General features: G+C 28.5%; 1 protein-coding gene across 1 annotated transcript in view; it reads right to left on the bottom strand.

Moving 5' to 3' along the window:
- The window catches only part of LOC107443118 (astacin-like metalloprotease toxin 5), a 464,016-nt gene that overhangs the window by 425,325 nt on the left and 19,960 nt on the right, over positions 1-18,731 (bottom strand). The window lies entirely within an intron of this gene.

Raw genomic sequence — 18,731 nt, 5'->3', positions numbered from 1 at the left:
AATAGGATTATGGAATACGGGAGAAGCAGCCTTAGTAGGTACTTTTCTTTTCATTAATTGTTCCAACGTAAATATTACAGCGTAATAAAGTTTGAACAGTAATGAAAACTTTTAAAATAAAATTTTATGAACTTTGTCAAAGGAGAAATCATTAAGTGTAAAAATTTGGAGTCGCTATTTAGTATTTCAGAAAGACCCTATCGGAATCTAGCAAACAACTATAGAGTTTGAAAATTTTACAAAAAAATGTTATTACAGATGGAACAGAGTAAATGTGACGGGGGTTTATTCTTTTTTTTTTCTTTTTTGTCGTATGCCTGTTTAGGCAGTGGGGGTGCGATTGTTCCTGTTTTTCAGCGGCACCATCTATGGTCAGGAATTCGACTTCTGTCACGCCATTCACACAACCACAACCCGTTTATAGGGCGGGTCACATTCACACACATTGACACACAAAGGAGAAAAGACATAGAACACGCAGAGAGAGAAAGAAAGATCCATGCCTTGCCCGGGATACGAGCCCAGGACCTTTCTGATGCAAGGACAGTTCCCTGCTCCCTACACAGGCCATTCGGCATACATCGGTTTCCTTAATAAAGTATCGAACGAATTCTTTTAAGATTTATAGATATCTCAAAAAAACTTTAAATTAAATGGCTGAAAGCTATAAATTGGAAGCTGCAGGAATAAATGCATTAAAAATCAAATAGTAAATAAAAAGGAAATTAAAAGACTCTGAAAAAAATGGCTAAGAATCACTTTATAAACTTTTTTTTCCCTCAAAGAGTACAAACCCTTAAGTAATCTTATTATTTAAAAAAATATCTGAAATAAGTGAAATTACTTATCGAAATATTTTATTCTTTATTTTACATTAACTTAAATAAATTGAAAAAGGAAAATTTGAATTTGATTATATTTATTCCAGTGAAGAAGGAAGGGTTCAGAGAACGTTACTCGTAAATGTTTAAGAAAAATATAAGAATTCTTTGAAAAATTATCCAGAAGCAAAGAGAAAAACCCAAAATATTTTTCCCATTGCGTATGAAAACCAAGTAATTATTTTAAAAAAAAAATAACTAGAAACAACTAAAGTCCCAAAATTGACCTCTTATTCTAAATTCACCAATAAATAAATTGATAAAAAATGTGATTATATTCATTTCAGTGAATATTATATTCATTTCAGAGAAGCAGAAATGGTTCGAAGAAAGTCACTCATAAAAGTTTAACAAAAATATTAGAATTCAAAAATATTCTCAGAAGAAAGACGCAAAGCCTCATTACTTATGAAAGTCGAGGGTTATTTTGAGATTCCCTTAAAAATAAATGACTCGCGAAATCGATTCCATTTACAAAGGAACTTTGAACATTTTTTCACGCTTAGAACAAAAACATGAATCTTACACCATAAAATTCATCTTTCTTCACCTTTCTTCCATCATCTGAATCATTTACAGCCTAATTACGATATTCTAGGCATCATTAAATCCTCCTTTAAGAATAAAAGAGAAAAATGATCATTATGATGCCTTAGAAGAAAAGAACGTTTNGTATATACATCTCTTTTCATTAATTGATCCAACGTAAATAATATTACAATGTTTAATTAATGAGTAGAATAGCAATATAAAGTTTCAAAAACCTATGCTGGGTATCTTCTATATTAAAAAATTATGAAAAAAATATGTAAACATTTTATTTGAAAAGTGCCTAAAATGTAAGGGTTTAGGAGGGAGGGGAATATTGCCCTAATGTTAGAATTAGTTTTTTTCTTCATTGCTGGAATCCACATAATTTATGTTCTAGGGTTTAATTGCTTGAAATTTAAAAGTGAAATTTGCGCAAAATCTTTATTTGGAATAAACATAAGATAATAATTTTATTGGGAGTGTTTGAAAGAAAAGTCATTACGAGGATCTGAAACTAATACTTTTTACAACTAAAATCCGAATAAACTAAACACGTGCATTTAGATGTTAAGCGCAAAATAATAAGCATAAAAATTGTTTTGTGAGGTATTTCGAGCCTACAGCTTTTTTTGTTGAGAAAATATCTTCTTCAGAAAAAATGAATTGTTTTTCATTCCCAAATCTATATAAGTTACATTCCATCATTTAATTACTTAAAAACATAAAAAAAGACATACAAATGTTATTTTTGAAGTTTTTGAAGCTTACGATTTAATGGGGGTAGGGATAATGCGATACTCACGGACTATGATTTTTTTCCATCATCAGGATCTGGATAAGCTACATTCAATTGCTTAAAATCCATTATGCGAAAATATATTATTTGGAAAGTCCCTTAAACTTACGGTTTTAAGGAGGAATAGTGATCATATACTCCTCTGAGTATATGAGTCATCTTTTCTGAGTCATTACTGAAACACATGTGATTTATTTTCCAGCTTCTATATGCTTGTATTCCAAAAAAATATGCATTAAATTTTTATTCCTAAAGTAAGTACAAATTATAGTTTTTAGAAGGAAAGTGCACCATCAGGAAATAGGAATTATTTGTTTCCCGTTGTTGAACTTCTAAAGAGTATGTCCCTAAAAATTCAAATCTTTATAAATTTCTTCAACTATTCATCAATTTTTGAATTAATTTGAATGTGTTATAAACATAGTCAGGAAAAGAAATATATGTATATTAAGTAGGTAAAACTTAATCTGCACTATGGGACTAACCTGCACTATGGGAAAATACCTATATTTCCAAAAATTTCTACGCTTTTATTCATACTTCGTTTTCATATAAAGTTTGAACCGTAATGAAAACTTTAAAAAAAAATTTTTATGAACTTTGTCAAAAGAGAAATCATTAAGTGTAAAAATTTGGAGTCGCTATTTAATATTTCAGAAAGACCCTAACGGAATCTGGCAAACAACAATCAATGACAATTTCCAGAAAATTTTTATTGCTGATGGAACAGAGTAAATGTGACGAAGGTTTATTAGAAACACTTTTAAGTTTCAATGCGCAATCAAACAGGTTTTGATATTGAATACTTTCACCGTATACAATACTGACTTGTCAAACACGAAACGATACTGATTTTATTTCTTTCGCTTAAATAATCGTTTGCGTCCCTAATTTATACTTCTATATTGTTCCAGACATAATTTCAAGCAGTGAACTCTGTGATTCTAAAATACTTTATAATACTTAGAAACTGCATTTTAATTAGAGTAATTGAATACGTATTTTAATTTTACCTTGTTTGCCCAATCTATTGAAATCCAAGAGATGTATTGTAACATAAAATTCTATTATGTAAATGTAATAAAATGCTACAGTGTAAAATTGGTTGACTTGTAAATTATCACAATATAAGCCCAGGCCTATTTCTTGCCGAACATGGAAACTTTATTTTCAACAATTGTACATTTTGTTGACTCTTTCAATATCAGATGCTGTCATGCCCTTCTTGGTGTAAGGGTTTAACAATGCTTGTCCATTTCTTGCCACCATCGTAGACTTTCCATTGTGAGAAAAGGCATCATTCCCATAGATCATAATGGAATTATAGTCGAAGGCATTATACAATATATTTTCTTCCGGAGAGAGCTTGCGAAAGTTACCACGATTTCCTAAGAAAGCAAAATGTGAGTTAAGAAAGAGGAAAAACATTTTTAGATGAGACTTAAAAAAACTATTATGAAGAACTAAACATATTTTTACTATTTAAAAACAAATTATTAAAAGTGGAAATAAAGCCGGAAAACAGAACACCGAAAAAATATCTTGTCATCAACTCACAAGACTATGTCCCCAAATATATAATTACAATAGTGTGGTACAAAGTACCTATAACAAACAAATATCTGTAACAAAAAAAATCGACGCACCATGAACGCACTAAGACGCGCAAAATCGACGCTCGATCAGGCTGGAATGATGCCGACTGGGGACGTATAGTCTTTAGCGACGAATCCCGCTTCCAACTGTGTCCTGACGATCATCGAAGACGTGTTTGGAGACGCACAGGGCAGGGGGGGGGGATCCTGCCTTCACTATTGCACGCCACACCGGCCCTCAACAAGGCATTATTGTCTGAGGTGCCATTTCTTTTGACAGCCGGACCCTTTGGTCGTCATTAGAGGTACACTTACTGCACAGCGGTACGTCGACGACATCCTAAGAACTGTTTTGTAACCGTTCCTTTTGCAGCGTCCTGGGCTGGTTTTTCAGCAGGACAATGCCGGACCACATACGGCACGTGTGGCTATGAACTGTCTGCAAGCTTGTCAAACTCTTCCTTGGCCTGCCAGATCACCACATCTCTCNTTGGCTCATTATTCGTACAAAATATTTTGGTCAGGGATAATTTTTTACAGTAATCAAGTAATTAATAGGGATGTGTTTTACTATAACTAAATCGCAAAATAAAAGAATTTAGAACAATCTTATGTAACTTAATCATTCAAGTACAGAATCGTGCAATGTTGCTTCTCTGCAAAGATTGCTTTAAGGCGGGAAAACATATTTCACTTAAAATGGCAAACGATTCTCTTCTCAAAATTTATTTCTTTTTTGGCAACACGCCAGATGATTGATTTTTTTATGAATAATTATCTTCTCTTGAATATTTTCCTATCTAATTTAAGCTGTCTTCCTTTTGTACTTGAAGATTAAATAATGCAAAAACATATCTTGTTAGTAGATTAGTTTTCGATGAAGGGGAAAAAAACTTTTGCTTTACAAAATCATTAATAAATTGCTCTATTTCAGCCTTTGGCTTCTTTAAACTAGATTTTTTTTTCCTATAACTTTTTTGGCGTTATTTGTTGTGTGCTAAGAAAATTTAATCAGTTTTTCGTTTTATTTATTTTCTTTTTAAAATGCAAATTGAATTGAATATTAGTACTTTGGTTTTTATAAGTAAACGAAGATTGTTTTTTTAATCAATTGATGATAATATGAGTGGTTTGTTTTTAAAAAGTTTTTTGTAGAGTTGTTGACAGTTCTCATTAACATTGTTTGACATTAAGTTTTTTAAAAAATATGCTTAACACTTATATAATTTTATTAAATGTATTATTCTAACTTTAGATTTGTATATTCTAGTGTAAAAGGGGTTACTGTTAATTTTAACACTTTTAATATTTTTTTTAATTCAAGTGATTATGCATGATTGCATGTGAACCTTTACTCCTGTCATCTTTTAAGCCGAGTGCGTGTAAGTGCATTACATCAGATGAGGGATATATTTGGAAATACATTAAATAGAAAAACAATACTCATTTCTCAAATTATGTTTAAACGTTTCATTGTTGCAAAGACGTTCTTTTTCCTCTCTCGTTGCATGCAAGATTGTAACTGGATTTTTTTTCTTCTTTTTTTGCAGTGTGTGTTTTGTCTTTCAAATTAAACAAAATAAAATTTCATAAAAATAATATTTTCAGGAGTATTTGATGAAAAATATTTTATTTAATGTTGATTTCAGTTCCAATTTAGAAATGAAAAAAGGATAACGATTGATAAAACCTACTCCGATATTTTTAATTTATATAATTATATATATATATATATATATATATAAACAATATATTAAAGCAATATTTAACTTTTCAAAATTCAGGATCTTTTATTTATAATCTATGATTTAAAATTTATTGTTTAAAAATATTACTCACTACCCCTTTTATGGTCCATGTGCTACATACTTGTACTTATATGCATCAGTTTTCTACTTTTACGCCCAAGATCCATCCTCTAACTCCGTTCTTAAGGACTTTCTCTTTTTAACTACCATAGAAGGAACATCGTATTTCTGAAAAAGGGAGGTCAGCTCCTTTTTTTCATATTCCTCGATTGAGACAGTTCTAATGAGCGCATTGCGTGCAATAAAATTTGCTATAAACATTTCAGTATGATATTTGCTGAAACGTTTTTATACATTAATATATAAATTTTAAAAATGAAATTTTACTGTATGAACTTAAATATGCTTTGAAAGTGACTCCGAAAATTCTTGGAAAAGGTATAGCTTTAAGAATGCATTTTAAATTAGAAAAATAAACAATACTATTTCCTATCCCAGTATTTATCGTTAAATATTTCATTTTTATAAGAAATAAAAAAGTTAAGGAAATGTTTAAAAACATATCGATCGATTCACAGAAAATAACATAAATTATATGTCTTTTCGCTGTCTGTAATAGGTATAGGTTTGTAATAGGTATGTAATAGGTATAATAGGTAATAGGTTTGTAATAGGTTATGAGCGAAAAATGACTAAAAAAAATTCCGACTATAAAAATCTGGTTCGATAATTAAATAAATTAATTTTATTAACTTCTAAAAATCAATAATTTTAATTGTTATAGTACTAAAAACTAATATTCAATAATGAAAATTAAACTTGGAATTATACTATTTCACAGAACTGTATAAATCTGAATTGTATTATAAAAATGACTGATGAGAAACCTTTTGTTTTAATTAGTTTTTTCTTATTAGAATAAGAGAATAAATTGTATATTTAGAACTGTGGGCTCGAAAAAAGCAATATGACTTGGAGAAAAAAAAAATTCTGGGAAGATTATCGTATTGCATTGTAATAGCTTTTGTGGTGAAAAAAAAGCATAATTATCTTTAATCAAGTTAAAATATGCCTTATTTAAACCATTCACATGGTAATTTTTTTTGTTCGTATGGTAACGGTTAAAGGTAATTCTGCTTCTCAAAATGTTTCTTCTTATTACCGCGCATTTAGTACAAAGTGAAACTGTAAAGTAAATATAACCAATAATCTTTAAAGTTTTTATGCCAAGGTATCATCATAAAATTACCAATTTTTACCATATTTCCCAATCTTTATCATTTTTATATGATCATGCTTAATTTTTATTTTACTAAACTTTTTTCTCAGTGGCTAAAATTATTAATATTAATGATTTACAAAATTAATGATTTTCAAGATTTTTTTTAATCCTTTAAAAGTAATAGTTGTCAAATGGAGCATTTATAAAAATAATCATAGTTGTTTATTTATGTAGGTTGTTACGCAATCACCAGCTCTTATAAAAATTATAATTTAAACAAGTTTAATATTTAAATGAACAAAATTTAAAAAAAAAACATCAGAAATATGAAAAGAAACCTGTAAGCAATATAGCATCACCCTCCCCCCAATCAGTTTCATTATTAAAGGAAACTGAAAAGCGTGTCAAATAATCAACTGCCATTATTTTGACTGTTACTTTATCATGAAAAATAGGTTTGATGATCTTGTGAAAGTAATCATCACAAAATTCTAACATGCACTATTTTTGTTTCTCCAATAAACATAAAATTATCTTACTTTAATTTTTTTAATTTCTGTAATTATTTGTTCCAAATATATACGTTACGACTGATGTTCTGATTTCTTCTGACTGAAATATTCAGGAAAATTCTTACCCATTGCCTAAATAGTATAAATTTAGGTCTTTGATATCAGTTAAAAAGAGACTGAGTTAATTTTTTTTAATCAAATTTTTCTTAAAAAGTATAACATATTAATTTCTTAAAAATGTCCTTCTTATTCAGATTTTTTGTTAGCTTTAATGTGAAGTTTATTGAAAATGATGCAAATTAAAAAAGTAAAAAACTTTATGTTTAGAAAAAAAATAAAATAATATGAAATTATTAAAAGTGTATTGTTTATTTTAAATCAGTTTGACGTATTTATACTTAAAGATGAATCAATAACGTATGGTACTCGTGCCTCAGGCCATCTAAAATGATTTCCAACTTTAGCATTACGTTCAGAGTCCTGAAAAAAAGAAATATATATATATATATATATNTGCTCCGGCACCCCAGAGCCCAAGGTCAAGAAAACTGAGATGGGCACAGTAGGCCTTGGCCCTCTATGGGCTGTCGCGCCACTGAGTTTATATACATATATATATATATATATATATATATGAAACTTTGAAATTGTATTTCTTGCAATTAAAAAAACATAAAAGGGAGAGTGGTAAATATCTACTAGGAATAATTAAAACGTCATTATTAAAAACTAATTAAAAGTCATTATTGAAATGCTTAGGTAAATTTACTTAGCTTTTTGGTAATCCCGTAGAATCAGAAACACAGTACATTTTACTATATTTTGGTCGTTTTGATCAAAATTTTTTCTCAATGCAGTATACAAATCACTGTGGTTCGTTACCTTTGCTCTGAGTAATCTTGACATACCTTTGAATGACGTATAAGTTATTCACTAATACTGCTAATAATTTCAACTTTTTAATTAAAATCAATTTACAATCAAACGAATTTATAAAATTAACAAAAAATTATTCTTAAGTAATTTAAAGAAAAATTACGGTGTCATAAATCCCGTCAAGGTGTTATACTTTAAACAGTCAACTTCCGTTTTGAAATCATGCTTTTTTATTAACTTAAAAATATTTTGTTGGTCAGATTTATTGTCTTGGAACAAATTGTATATATGACACATCGGTTTTGCAGGTTAATTTTAATAAATTTAACAAACGGTTAGGATTACTTACTTCATCTACACCATACATGTCTCCATCGTACAAATCTGGATTTTGTAGAGCTAATCTAGCTTCTAAAAACAAAATTATGCAAATTTTTAAAATATAAGGATTCTATACTTATTTATAGAGAATAATTTTAAATTTCTATTTAAATGATAATTTATCTAATAATTTTCAGTGATAATTTGTAGTTTATATTAATATTTTAAAAATATTAGATGGATATAAGATATATTACTTTTTTTCCAGTTAAAATATGTACTTTTATATTTCAGTTTATTTATTCTTCAAGTGTACGAATGAGTTCCTGAAGAAATAAAAATGAGATATAAAATATTATGTTAGTATATAATATGTTCTTGTTATTATAGGTTTAAATAGCGCTGTGGTTGAAATGGTCTAGGAATCTTGTAAATTTTAAAATAAACTGACATCGAGTGTATATTGAAATTTTTTTTTGAATTTAAAGATTTATTTAAAATATAGATTCATTTGAAAATGTGTTAAAAATTGCTGTTGGCTAGTTTAGAGATAGTGAATTAAGCTTTGCATAAAATTGTGATAAAAACCATTTCAAGCAGTTATTGTAATTCAAAATAAAGTAATAAATTAAACTAGATGTATATAAATATTTTTTACTTTGTTTATCATATTCTCGATAAAAATAATACCTTCAAACCAGTTGAGTAATCAATACATATTGCCAAAATTTAATAAGCATTAAAATTTCACACTAATTTCTTGCAAAATTAGCTTTCACTTTGAAAATTGACCAAGTAAAATGATATGACTATACATTTTTCCTTTCAAGCTATCAACTATCCACGGGGTTCGTAGCAAAGTTGCACTTTCACTCTAGTGGTGCTCTTTTGTCAAACAAAAGACTCTTTACCCTTATTTCATTCACAAGGCAATGGCTGACGAGTTTGGCTAGTTCAAGATATTGAGTCGTTTATTGATCTGTGTCTGAGTTTTCTATGTGTGGCATTAAAGGCGATAATACTTTAATTTTAAAATGTCATTAATAGCCAAAAAATGTAAATAATTAAGAATTTGGAGAGATTAAAATTAAAGCATTTTTTAAGAAAATGGAATAGAGTGAAGTTCAAATTATGAATAGTAAAATATTTATTACACTAAGAATAAAAGCTTTTCAATAAAAAGGAAGCATATTAAGTAAATCAGAAATAATAGTGAAACCCGACAGAATGCAAGAAAATAAAATTTTATTTACCTTCTTCTTCTTGAGGACTCAGATGAATTTCACCTAGTGCTATACCTAGCACACAAAACACTAATATAATACGCATGTTTGTGGTATGATGATGTTTATTAACAATTTGCAGATAAAAAAACTTAAGAATCTATAATCCTATCCTCTTATGGAGTATTCTATCCTCTTATCCACTTCTTATCGAGTGAGTTGCTTATCTTCTTAGGGAAATAAACATTCTGTCATACCATTCCTAAATGGCAGAAAGCTTATCGATTAATTGTATGAGTTAAATGAACGTCTGAAGCAATATGTATGAAAAAATTTAACTAAAAATATAAATAGTAGAGTTTTCAGCAATATTAAATGGAGAATGGTCAGTGTTCCAAATAAGCTTAAATGGATAATTTTAAATTAAGAGTAACAAATGAATATCAAAAACTATTAGATTTCTAAGAAGTTTTCTTTTCTCAAACTTCACAGAATATCCTTAGATCTTGGTAAGACAACTAAACATTTGTCGGATAAATATTGGCATTTTTATCAAAAAACTAATATCTTTGCCTTATGTTTTTTACTATAACTTTAAAAATATTCAGTAAAATTAAACAAAATTTTTGGAGCTATCTGAAATTGAATACAAAAATTTTGTTATAAATTTTGAAAAGAAGTAAACTACTCAAGATATGAGCATTGAAAGGTTAATATTTTTTTATATATAATTTCGTAGTGAATCGTATTTTGCAACTAATGAAAAAAGCCTTATTTGAATATTTTAAAAACGTGAAACGTTTCGAGACATTTTCTATGCAGTTTGTATACTTTTTCTAAAAGGCTCAAAATTATTCGGGGTTTTCCACAAATTTTATTTTGTAGTATTGCAATAGACCTGATAACTGGAGATCAAGAACAAAATAAAATTTATGAAAACTTTTTTAAAAAAAAAATTATATCGAAAATTTTTGAAAACTTTTTACGTTTTAAGACTTTCTTCATTAGTTGCCAAATAGAATTTACTACAAAATTATATAAATTTTTTTTTTCAATAACAATAGGAAAAGAATTATTTTTTTCCCCAAAGAACTACTTCAAATACTCATATTTTGCTTAGTTTTAAGCTATTTTTTTTTTCAATTTTAAAACAAATTTTTTGTATTTATTTTTAAATTGCTCCAAAAATTTTGCTTAATTTTATTGAATAGTTTTTAAATTACAGCAGAAAAAAGTAAGTAAAAAAAAAACAGTAGTTTTTATAAAATGTCTATAATTCTACAATATTTAGGTTAGAATTATGAAATTTAATGCAGTTATTGAGTAATCAATAAATTAAAGTAATGAATCCAAGCTACAAGATCTTTGCTTTATTTTCTGGTACAGGGTGATTAAAAATAATAGTTTTTCATTCGTAATATATTATCGACCTCTCAAGCCTCTAACAGCTTTAAACCTTATTGCAATGTATTAAAATTGCGTGAATGAAAGAACTGTAAAGTTTCAAAATAATCTTCTGAGTATTTCTTGAGAAATGTAAAAAATGACGAAAAGTGAAAGCGTCTATTGTAGGGTAGTATATATATATATATATGTGGGGCGATATGTACTAACGTCAAAATGAATCGTTTAATTTTTTTATCCGATAAAAAACTTCTAGTTCAAATTTGAGTCTTCCATCTTATTACAAACGTGCTATAAGACACTACTATCAATTGAGCTTTGCTCCGATGTTTAGAAAATATCGAATTGAATAATTTTTTTTAGTTTTTCGTTTATTTGATTAGTAATGCATAGCCGAAATTAAATGTGAGACACCTTTCTCTGCACATAATTTTTATTTAGCTTTAACTTTCAATGGGGGGAAATTTAGCCGATAACCACAAAATGACGAAATAAAACGTTTTAGTTTTTCTATCTATCATATGAAGAAGCCTTTTTTAAAATTCAAGATTGCTATTTTGGTTAAAACGCGTCATTTGGCATCTAGCATTACTGAAAATTAGGATTATTATCTCTACTTACCCCGATAATTAAAAAACATTGAAGTGGAATTATTCTTAGTTTTTTTCCTTTACAAATAAGGAATGTGCAGACAAAATTAAATTTGAGTATGATTTACTTGTGGCATACTTTTGTTCGACATTAACTTGCATTCGGGGTATATTCAATTCCGATTATTTTAAAAGGTCTTAAAGAAACCTTTTGGTATTTCTATTAAATTTATAAAGTGCATATGGTTCACATTTGTGGCTTCTATCTTCAAAATAACATTTTTATTTTCATTACCGATTGTTGATTATAATTGACAGTATGGTTTTCATAAATATTCAATTACTCCAATTACCCTGACTATAAAAAAATATAAAATGACAATTTTCTTTATTAATTATATATATATATATATATATANTCCACTTTTCATCTCCAGCAACCAGCCTGTCCAAAAACGGCTCCACATTGTCTCTAATCAGATGTGATGAACACATTCTTACACGATCAGATAAATTCTTTTCCGTTATTTCATGTGGAACCCAAACACTTTGCTTTAACACAAACCCAAGAGATTTAATGTGATCTCCAACAGTTGTATGATGAATGCCAAACTCTTCTGCAATTTGTCGACTTGTTAAATGTGGATTATTTTCCAACATGGATTGCAAAACATCACTATTGATTGACGACAGAACTTTCCCTCCAACCCAATATATATATATAAACCGTTGCTTTCTAAATAATAATTGAATAGAGGCTTATCTTTAGGTTTCAAAAATTTGAATAAACAGAAAACATCTGACAGTAAATACGCATCATATTAATGCAAGAATAAAAGAAAAACTTAGACGTCATTGTTAAATGATAACGGAAACGTACACTGTGTAAAACATCTGCTACTAAAACCAAATTGCTACATTTTTGAATGAATAAGAAAAGATAAAAGTTACTTTTGATAAGGAAGTTAACTTTCAAAATGAAAACTATTCTCACAATATTCTTATTTCTTTAACAGTTTTTAAAGGCTTGGAGCCCAGTTTTTAAAGCTTTTAAAGCTGTAATTTAAAAAAAAAACGTATCTAAAAAATTTTCTTTCAAATTGTAGAATAAGTTTTAGATTTACATCAATCACTAAATGGAATAGAATGCGGAATAATGTTATTCATTTTTTTCATCATATACAACTTTAAGTGAAACTGACACTTAGTCTGCATATTTTTTGTGATCATTTTCCCCATATTTTGCAGATATAAAATAATACTGTGCGCAATTTAAATCAGATATTTTTAAAATTTAGTTTAATATGTATCTAATATACTGAAAACAAAGTTAGATTTTAATGTAAAGACTTAAAAAACATAAAGCAGAGAACTCTAAACAATAACCTTACAATTTTTAATATTGTTCGAAATCTTAATACCAAAAGAATCAATCACATTTAAAAAAGTAAAGATTAATATACGAAACGAAAATCATTTTCATTTGTCTTAAAAACAATTTTTATATGTTATTATTATTTTTTTAAATATCTCATGTATGGTTTGTACTAATTGAAAGATGAAAGAAAGTATCTGTAGAATGGTGAAATGCAACGTTGTGCTTAAAATTGCTTTTTTCAAAAAAGTTTAAAAAATATATCTTATACCCCTTACAAAGAAATAATAACAAATGTAACTTAAGTGTTTGATATCAAACTAAAATAAGTTTAAGGAGTTTTAAGCAATGATTACGAATATGCTAATTGCTCTTAATGCCCCTGTAAACCACCCATTTATTACCAAAACAGGGTTTCTTGCCGCATAATAAAATGAAAAAGATAATAGTAACCTGTTGTACACTGGGAAAACATATGGATGTTTCATTCAAGTACACGAATGCAAATATAGTATACGGATGTCTTATTCTAATTTACAAATCTGGTATACAGATGTTTCATTCCTATATACTTATCTAGAATACTGATTTTTCATTTTATTACACGATAACGAATCGAGTAAACGACTGCTTCATCCAACCACGAATGCGAATCTTCCATTCTAATACACGAATCCGAATCTAGTATAGGGATGTTTTATTCATGTACATAACCTATAAATTTTTTAAAGACCCAAGCATAAAGCGCCTGCAGGCCAATTTTTATTTAAACCAGCTCCTTACTGGCCACGGAGTGTTCGGGACCTATCAACAAAAATATTTCAAAAAATCAGCTTCATGCAATTACTGTGGAGTGAGACAGGACATTGATCATCTACTTAAGCACTGTCCAAGATTCCGGGCACTTCGTGGAACCCACATGAATAATTGCGAAGAGGAACATCAATTCTTCGCTATATTGACCTGNCGGACTTTTCATTCTAATTCATGAATACTAATCTAGTATGCATGTGACTCATTCTAATACATGAATTCGAATCTAATATACAGATGTTTCATTCTAGTACATAAATACGAATCTGATACTCGGATGTATTTCATTTTAGTACATTTTTGTCTCTTCTTTGATTTAATTCCGAGAAATTGAAATGAGAAGTAAGTATGTCCCATTAATATTATTTCCTTCTCTTTCAGTATTAGAATTTGAAAAATCGAGGCTAGTAAGGAAGAAACAAAAAGTTAGCTGTGTACCTCTTTTTGCAAATGAGTTTTTTTTCTTCAAAAAATGACAGAACTTCGTAAGAAATTAAAATACTCGCCATTCGGATACATGAAAAAAATTAGCTTTGAATTTAATTTCTTTGGGTCTTACCACTTTTCCCTAGAAATACTCAGTGGCATAATGATTCTCTAAATAATACGTTTTTAAGCAATCTGGATGAAATAAAACTCATATATATTTCTAATAATCAGCTCGCAACTTTTCGTGGTTTCCATTTACAGTCAAGTAGGTTTTGTACACTTACTTAACGTGATAGCGATTTGACAGATTTTGATAGCAATTTCCTTTTCCAATATTAACTATCGACTCCCAATTTTTATAATTTTCGGCTTTATATTTGACAGTGATTATAAAAGTATATATTAAAATATATATTCAGGGGATACGTTACGGAACATTTTATATATTATAATATAAGTAAAACCATAGACGTTTTGAAAAATAATGGGGTTTTCTTCTTCACATTATTACGATTAATTTATACAGGTTAGTACAACTTTTGTCTAGTTAAAAAATATCTTATTTTGCTTATTCCATAGAGCTATTTATATTTAATATAACCCTATTAGTTTATTTTTTTCATGGTAAAAGCGAAGAAATAAATGTTAGAGTGGGGCGAAAAAAAATTTTTTTTTAATTTTTAAAACGGTGCTTTGTAAGAAATTCCGGATCAAATTACGGTTTAAAGTACCGGCACTTCAAGTGCATCATCCGCAATATATATATTTTACCGTAAAATATTGCACCGTAAATTTTGAAGTAACATTTATTTAATTAAAGTGATTCAGTGATTTCACGATTATTATTACTATTAAAATTAAGTTACATCAGACTTTTGGCCGGTAGCATGTTCCGGTAAAACTGGATTTTGCCGCATTATGGTCAGGAATTTTTTACAGTATGTAGGAAAAAAGTTATAGGTAAAAGAAAAGTAATAATAAATAAATAAATGGGCTGACATCGCGCCTTACAATAAGAAGTTACAATATTAAGCCTTTTCTAAATTTTTTAATATTATTTAAATTACATTATCGACACGCTATTATTTGGTATGTTTATTTCATGATTTAATAAAGTGAAATAAATTTAAATTCATTGAAATATAATTATTAGTTCAATGGGTACCCATTGCGCAGCGTGTTAGAAACAAGGGGCAAAAGTCGAAAAAGTAGAGAAGTGACCGCCAATCTGCCCCTGGGAGCTTCCTTACCTTTATAAATAAAAAGAAACTTTTACAGGTAGTTTTCATCAAATGAATTTTTAATTTAACTGAAACTGATCTTATACAGCTTGAAAAAAAAGTTTAGTAATCCCAACTTTCTTTCTAATTCTCTTGCCATTTACCCTCGTAGCTTACCATTTGTTGCATCATATAATCTCTGGTCGTGTTGTTAAGAGGACGATGTACTCCAAGAGAAGCTTTCCATGACAAATCAAATTCTCTTTCGTCAGTAATTTATAATTTAAATAACGCACAAAATGAGTTCAAGTAAACCAAGAGTAAATTGTGAAATGTCAAATTATGATTTTTTTTCTTCAAAATATCAATTTGGGAACAAATTATGACAGGACAATTTCCCTTCTCCATAACTATAGCTAATTCAACCATTACTTGTTTGCAATTCTATATTTTGAAAAAAGTAATTCATGGTACGAAGCAAATAGTTACATAGTTCATAATCCATTGTTTATGACCATAGTTCCTAATAATAGTTTCCTCTTGACTGACCAGAACTTACTTTTTTCTTTCTTTACATTTTTATTAAATTACAGATGTAGTAGGAAACGAATTTGACACGTAAGGTTTCTACTATGGTATATTTATACAATCGCTCTCTTAAAATATGAGAAGGGTTATTCATTTTAGATTCGGTCGGATAGGATTGATACAAACTGTAAGAAATGAAAAAAAAATTATAATGGAAGCGTAGAATACACATACCACACATATTAAGCTTTAATATTGGACAGGAATTCATCTCAGATTTCGTCATAACAATAATGGCTGACGTTCAAAATGATGGCCTCTGAAATTTTTTGATGTGCCCTTTTTCAATGTTTTTTGACGATTTTGAATTATATATATTAAGGAAAAGACTAAATTTAATATTTTATGCACGCAGCTTTCTATTTTAAGCAATGTATGCTACTTGCTTCCTACGGCTCTTCAACCCCTTTCCAATGCTTGACTATTATTATTGTTACTAGATAAAAGACAGAGTGTTACACATAGAGTATTATGTATTATTCCTTACTTTAAAATATATGACTTATTTTCTTAACAGTATGCCTGTTTAAATCAAATTTTATGGATTATTTAATGGTAAAGTATTTACACTTATAATAATGTCTATTGGTTTTCAAATCGAGATGTCAATTCTCAAGTTTCTGGGAAATATTTAATATGAAATTAAGTGGGGTGAATCATTTGTTCGGGCCAATATTACAACAGCTGTAAAAGCGGATTTTTTGCTGTAAAGGATTTCCAAGTAGGTTGCACCCGCAGAATTCATCAAATTATAGTCAGTAGCTTATACTTACTAATTCAGTAGGCTTACAGTGGATACAGCTAACGGAAAACAGATTATTAAATTCCATTCAAGATAAGTCATTTGATGTAACGGATTACTTTTCACATGTCCCCAACTAAGATTCTGGTTTATTGTTCTAAAACAAGAGGATTTTTTATTGACTTTTGCTAGAGCAATACAAGAAGTATCTTTTCAGCAATATGTCAAAATACTCTCTAGTATTGTTCCTTGCTTCTTTTCTATCGATCACACTCATTATACCTCGATGGATTGCTGATAATTTAAATAACATGATTTTACTTAAAGAACATCATATCTCTACCTATGAAAAAATTATAAAAGGAAAGTTTGTTGTCAAAAAATCAAATCGGTTATTGCTATTTCGATATCAAACCCATGAGGAAAATAGTGCATCAGTCAAAAGTGACAGAAAAGTTGTAGGACTACTAGAAAACCCTAATTATTTACATCTCTGGATGGTGTCTGTATTGCTTGTCATCTTTGTCTGGATCTGAGATGGGACCTTAATTTTACCAAGACGGAGACGATGAAAAAATCTGAGTGTTACCATGAAGCGAAAGCCTTCACAAATGACTGCTCCAAAAATTGTCGAGTCGCTTACTGTGGTAATTCAAGATTTTGGAAACTCATTCAGTGATTACAGTTCTAATCTTCTGGTAGTTGTCAGCATAATTATTTTGCATGCAACAGTTGCAGAAATTGCAGGATTGAAAGAAATTGGAATTGAGTTGAATAAGTTGTATGTCAGTTAGAGGTTTATTTATAAAATTCGACTTAAATCAGATCTTACTAAGCATAAAAAAACAACTATCAGATTCATTAATACAGATATGATTTATATAACAGATTCATTCAAACATGTTTAATGCAAAAGCTGCACCACTTTTTCTATTGCTGAAGCATTACTTTAGGCATGTTGCAGATAACAGTTTTATTAATTCTGGTAAGATATTCAGATATGATTTAGACAAGAAGGTCATTGATTCAAACTTGTTTCCGATAACATTTTTGACCTGTTCAGATAACTGATTCAGTTCGACATATTCAGATAACATATTCATTTCAATACCTTCATTTCAATACGTTTATTTCAATACGAGAATAATTTCAATTTATTCAGATAACTGATTCATTTAGAAAGGTTTAATACTTTGCTTACGGCTGGTACCAGAATAGCACTTACTATCATGCTTCGTAGAGTAAAGGTCAGGAAAACGTATTCGCATCACTTTTTATTCTAAATGATCAATTTTAATCTAAAACGAACTAATTTTAAGATGTATATTTAGTGTAGTTTAAATTTTAACTAACTAATAAAAGTTTACAAGCTTTTTTTTTTAAAAGCGCAAATTAATAAGCTCCTTAAGTAATCTGAGAATCTTACCTGTAAGACGAATTGCAGATGCAAGCTGGTTAAGGCAAAAAAACTGGAAATAATTCGGATAATTTACTCTTTTCAAACATATCGTGCAACCAAAATACTTTGAAATTGTGCTTTATTTTACTTCTTTTTTTTAAACCATAAAATAAGAAGAAAAAAAACAGAATGTCGATTTTAAGTTTCAACGGCTTTAGCACATCAGAAAAATGTTCAATTGAGTTTAAAAGTTTTTTATGTTGATTTACTTCTTTCCTCATTTATCTTTTTGGCATATTAACTATTTTAAAAATAAAAACTTTACTTCTTTTCGTCTTACCATAATACACATATTAAGATTTTATAAATAAGATTTTATAAATAATAAATAAGGTATTTTATAAATGATAATATATATAGAATAATATATAAGTTTATAAATAATTTTCATAACAAAAATAAGACT

The sequence above is a fragment of the Parasteatoda tepidariorum genome, chromosome 7 (assembly GCF_043381705.1).
Source record: "Parasteatoda tepidariorum isolate YZ-2023 chromosome 7, CAS_Ptep_4.0, whole genome shotgun sequence".
NCBI lineage: Eukaryota > Metazoa > Arthropoda > Arachnida > Araneae > Theridiidae > Parasteatoda > Parasteatoda tepidariorum.
The sequence above is the reverse complement of the archived record's forward strand: the minus strand, read 5'-3'. Positions and strand labels throughout refer to the sequence as shown.